This window comes from Rhinopithecus bieti, unplaced genomic scaffold, assembly GCF_001698545.2.
Source record: "Rhinopithecus bieti isolate Rb0 unplaced genomic scaffold, ASM169854v2 scaffold_65, whole genome shotgun sequence".
Taxonomy (NCBI): domain Eukaryota; kingdom Metazoa; phylum Chordata; class Mammalia; order Primates; family Cercopithecidae; genus Rhinopithecus; species Rhinopithecus bieti.
Genome location: NW_016803344.1, coordinates 5720813 through 5725975, shown reverse-complemented (window position 1 = coordinate 5725975; position 5163 = coordinate 5720813). Strand labels below are relative to the sequence as shown.

Here is a 5163-nt window from a genome sequence, read left to right as displayed (position 1 = left end):
TTTTTTTTTTTTTTTGAGACAGAGTATCACTCTGTCGCCCAGGCTGGAGTACAAGTGGCATGATCTCGGCTCACTACAAGCTCCACCTCCCGGGTTCACGCCATTCTCCTGCCTCAGCCTCCCCAGTAGCTGGGACTATAGGCGTCTGCCACCATGCCCGGCCAATTTTTTGTATTTTTAGTAGAGACGGGGTTTCACCATGTTAGCCAGGATGGTCTCGATCTCCTGACCTTGTGATCCACCTGCCTCGGCCTCCCAAAGTGCTGGGATTATAGGCGTGAGCCACCGTGCCAGCCGAAGCCTTATTATAAGGTATTTCCGATATCAGTCATATATTGTGATGTCAACAAAGCTGTGAAAAATCAGTCAGCACATAAAGCACAGAACAGAATAGAGTGAGCTGGAAAGAACCTGAGAAATCATATCCAAAATATTCAATAGGTAACTGAGGAAACCAGGCCCGGGGAGATTTAAGTGAGCTGCCCAAGATCACACAATTTAAGTGACCAGTAATACCAAGGCTAGAACCCAGGTTTCCTGAAGGTTGGCTCAAATACCTTTCCACAAAGAACTGCTTTGTGAGCTTGAGATGAAATGGATATGCTGAGAAATAATTTAAAGATATTTTAAATACCTTTCTCTTAAATATAAAAAAGAGCAGGCCGGGCTCAGTGGCTCACGCCTGCAATCCCAGCACTTTGGGAGGCAGAGGCAGGCAGATCACCTGAGGTCAGGAGTTCAAGAGCAGCCTGGACAATGTGGAAAAACCCCATCTCTACCAAAAATACAAAATCAGCCAGGTGTGGCAGGTGCACGCCTGGCCTCCCGAGTCCCAGCTACTCAGGAGGCTGAAACAGGAGAATCACCTGAACCCAGGAGGCAAGAAGCTGCATTGAGCCAAGATCATGCCACTGCACTCTAGCCTGGGCAAGACCACGTCTTCCAAAAAAAAAAAAAGTGATTTTATTTCCTTTGGATATATACCCAAAAGTGGCAATGCTGGACCACATTTTAGTTCTATTTTACCACTATCTTCCTATTCAGCTTTCTTATCTAACAATTCACCTGCTCAACTTAATTCACTCCCTATTCTCTTACTGCTTAATTTTATGTTCTAATTTTTTTTCTTATCTAGTAGTCTTCGTTCTCTCCTCACCTTTTAAAGTGATCTGTCTTGTCCTCATGTTTTCCTTCACAATATTATTGTCAACTTCTCTCACCTTGTGGATCTAGATAACATTTTTTTTTCTTTTTTTTGAGACAGACTCTCACTCTGTTGCCCAGGCTGGAGTGTAGTGGCACGATCTTGGCTCATTGCAGTGTCCATCTCCTGGGTTCAAATGATTCTCCTGCCTCAGTCACCCAAGTTAACTGGGACTACAGGTGTACGACACCACACCCTGCTAATTTTTGTATTCTTAGTAGAGACGGAGTTTCACCATGTTGACCAGACTGGTCTCAAACTCCTGACCTCAAGTGATCCGCCCGCCTTGGCCTCCCAAAGTGCTGGGATTACAGGCATGAGCCACCGTGCCAGGCCAAGACAACATTTTAAGTCATGAATTCATGTCCTTTACTAAAGATTTAATAGGTATTATTTTATTTGATCCACACAACAATGACAGGGAGGGAGATAGGAATCAATACTTAACCTATTTTACAGATGTATAAACTGAGGTCTGGCAAGATGAAATAACTTGCTGAAAGTCACACAGCTTGTCAGTGGCAAAATCAAATCAGAACCCAGATCTTCTCTTTCCAAGTCCTCTATTCTTTCTCCACTGAACTATGCTGTCTTTTTTTTTTTTCAAGACACGGTTTCACTCTGTCGCCCAGGCTGGAGTGCAGTAGCGCGATCATGGCTCACTGCAGCCTCAACCTCCTGGGCTCAAGTGATCCTCCCACGTCACCCTCCCAAGCAGCTAGGATTACAGGTACACGCCACACCAGCTAATATTTTTATTTTGTGTGGACTCAGGGTCTTGCCATGTTGTCCAGGCTGGTCTCAAACTTTTGGGCTCAAGTGATCCTCCCACCTTGGCCCCGCAAAGTGCTGGAACTACAGGCATGAGCCACTGCACCTGGCTATGTTGTCTTCTTTTTCATTCCCCACCTCTTAACCCTACACACGCACATGTCTAGATAGTATACAGAGGTAAATGTGTATAAAACAACACAAATAGAAAAAGTATGCGTATGTGTAAGGGATCTACAAAAACAGAAAAGTCAGAAAATTCAAGTTAAGAGCACAATGTGGCTCACAGGTTAATCCTTGCAGAGGCAGCTTTGGGTTTCAGAACCAAGTGAAGCTGCCTATTTGTTCAACCAACTGATGCAGCTAGCATTAACACTGCTCTCTCCTCACAGCAGTTATATGACCAGAGCTTGGCCTCTGCATCACTCTTGCCCCCAAGTTCTCTCACAGGATGTGACCGTACCTGAAGTTCTCACAGTTTGAGTCACTTCCTTGGGTTAAGGCGTTGTCTCCACAAGGCCACTGTGAAATGCATGGTACCTGAAAAAGGAAGGAGAGTCCATTAACATATTACTTCTATAGTTTTTTGTCTGTTTTTAAGACTGAGTCTTGTTCTGTCCCCCAGGCTAGAGTGCAGTGGCACGATATTGACTCACTCCAACCTCCTTGGGTTCAAGCGATTCTCCTGCCTCAGCCTCCTGAGTAGCTGGGACTATGGGCGCACGTCACCGCACCTGGCTAACTTTTGTATTTTTAGTAGAGATGGGGGTTTCCCCATATTGGTCAGGCTGGTCTTGAACTCCCAACCTCGTGATCTGCCCGCCTCGGCCTCCCAAAGTGCTGGGATTACAGGCGTGAGCCACCGTGCCCAGCTGACTTCTATAGTTAAACACATCAGATCTGCAATGACCTTGGGACTCTACAAGCACAAAGTCTCTTTTAAAAATTTCATGGGATAGACAATTTTTAATGGAGCAGACAGGACAAAAGAAAGAATTGGGGGAAAATGATTCCTACATAGTATGGGAAGATACCAATCTGAGTATGATGGCTATCTGGCAAAATGAGGATGGTCATATAAATACACCAGTCTATAAGGGTCACCATAATGATAGTCCCTGCAAGTTAGAGACTCCTAGGGACAGGAAAAGAAAAAGCACACCAAGGATCTGGATATAGTCAGTTCTGAAAAGAAGCAAAAGAGCTGAGCTGGCAGCAGTTTTTCAAGGACAGTACACTGCTAGACTGGAGGAGGATAGAGGCAGGAACAGCTTCTGGCTAACTGCTTCTAGTTGTGAGGATAGTTTCCAACTTAAAGTTTTTAGCTGAAAGCCAACCTCCCAACCAGAGAATGCTGCAATTCAATTCTGTGAACCCCCTAACTAACTTATATTGACTCAAAGCTAGTATCATTTACAGCCATAAAAGTCAACATGCCTTTACTGAATGTTTATTATGAGCCCAGAATTTGGCTAAGTCCTATAAATACAGAAAAAAATAACCTTACATACTTATGTCTTAATTCTTATAAAGGAAACCAATCCTCAAAACCCAAAACTGAGTTAGGCAACAAGAAAGAAAGTGGCAAAACAACAAAACAGGTGACTATTTCCTATCAGTACTAACACAAATTTCTTTTCTTTTTTTTTTTTTGAGGCAGAGTCTCATTCTTTTTGCCAGACTGGGCTCACTGCAACCTCTGCCTCCCGGGTTCAAGCGATTATCCTGCCTCAGCCTCCCAAGTAGCTGGGACTACAGGTGCGTGCCACCACGCCCAGCTAATTTTTTGTATTTTAGTAGAGATGGGGTCTCACCATGTTGGCCAGGATGGTCTCGAACTCCTGACCTCACGATCTGCCCGCTTCGGCCTCCCAAAGTGCCGGGATTAGAGGCGTGAGCCCTGGTTAGGGCCGCACCTGGCCCTAACACAAATTTCTTAAGACAGAATGAATACAACAAAACTCACTTCTAGGCCAAAATTCCTTGTTAAACTCTTGCCTAAACAGTCAAGAGGCACAGGCTAAAAATCTCCCTTTTCTTTTTCTAGTCTAATACCAGAAGTTCTTCGGTAGTGCACATTGATCTTGGTAAACCAGAGAATACCAGTCTCAGAGTTGCAAAACCTAGTGCTAGTTCTAGTTCTTACTCTTAACTAGTTTCAGGTAAATTATTTAACCTTTAAAACAAACAACAACAACAAAATAGAAAATAAGAGATTGGAGTAATCTAAGAATAACTTGTGTCTGGCACATATCTACTACCTACTAGATAACTGTCCATAGGAGACATCACTGATCAACCATGATACAATTCCTCAGAGCCCCTACAACCAGAATCCTTCCAAACAGTGCTACTGGCAGCTTCCAATTAGAGCTGGCCGATAAACCAAAATATATTTGCTATTATGGACTAGATAATCTCTGTAATTTCTTCCAACTCTAAAACTCAATGAGCAAGTTTCTATAGGCTGAGAGAAAAACACTTCCAACAAGCCTTGATCAATAGTACTGAGAGACATAAATCTCAGGCCAAAGTTCTAAATTAGCCAGGCTTGGTGGCACGCACCTGTAACTCCAGCTACTTGGGAGGCTGAGGCACACGAATCACTTGAACCCAGGAGGTGGAGGCTGCAGTGAGCCGAGATCACGTCACTGCACTCCAGCCTGCGTGGCAGAGCAAAACTCCATCTCGAAAATAATAACAAACTCCAAGTTCTCTTCCAAATTACACCTGACATAGTTCTTTCTAATTTCTCAAAGATGCTAATGAACAATTCACTCTCATACTATATATAACATATATAACCTGGCAATATAATTTAGACTTGCTAATGGGTTCTTTTGACAGAAAAGGAGCCCTTTACCCACACTAGCTCTAAAAAAAATCCTCATCTAAAACTATGGCAACAATACTGCACTAGTAAAAAGCTAAATCCAATCCTTTGATCACCCCCACAACCTCTCTCCAAGGTCAGGCTTTGTTACTTCTCAACTAGACTTCTGCAATAGCTACTTTTTCATCCTTTCGTTCATCACCAGAGTAATCTTTCTTTTTTTGTTTTTTGATGCCTATCTTTGTCCTGCAGTACACAGCAATCTTCTTAAAACACATATGTACTCACATCATTTCCCTGTCTAAAAATCTGTTCATCTATTTCTTTTTTTTTTTCTTCCTTTTTATAAAGAAGG

General features: G+C 43.2%; 1 protein-coding gene across 3 annotated transcripts in view; it reads right to left on the bottom strand.

Annotated features, from left to right (window-relative positions):
* ITCH (itchy E3 ubiquitin protein ligase) overlaps positions 1–5163 on the bottom strand; it is a 136481-nt gene that overhangs the window by 127828 nt on the left and 3490 nt on the right. For all 3 annotated transcript variants that reach the window (XM_017878612.1, XM_017878617.1, XM_017878645.1), the window contains exon 2: positions 2439–2515. The gene's annotated coding sequence lies outside the window, so the exon portion shown is untranslated. The remainder of the gene's footprint in view (positions 1–2438; positions 2516–5163) is intronic.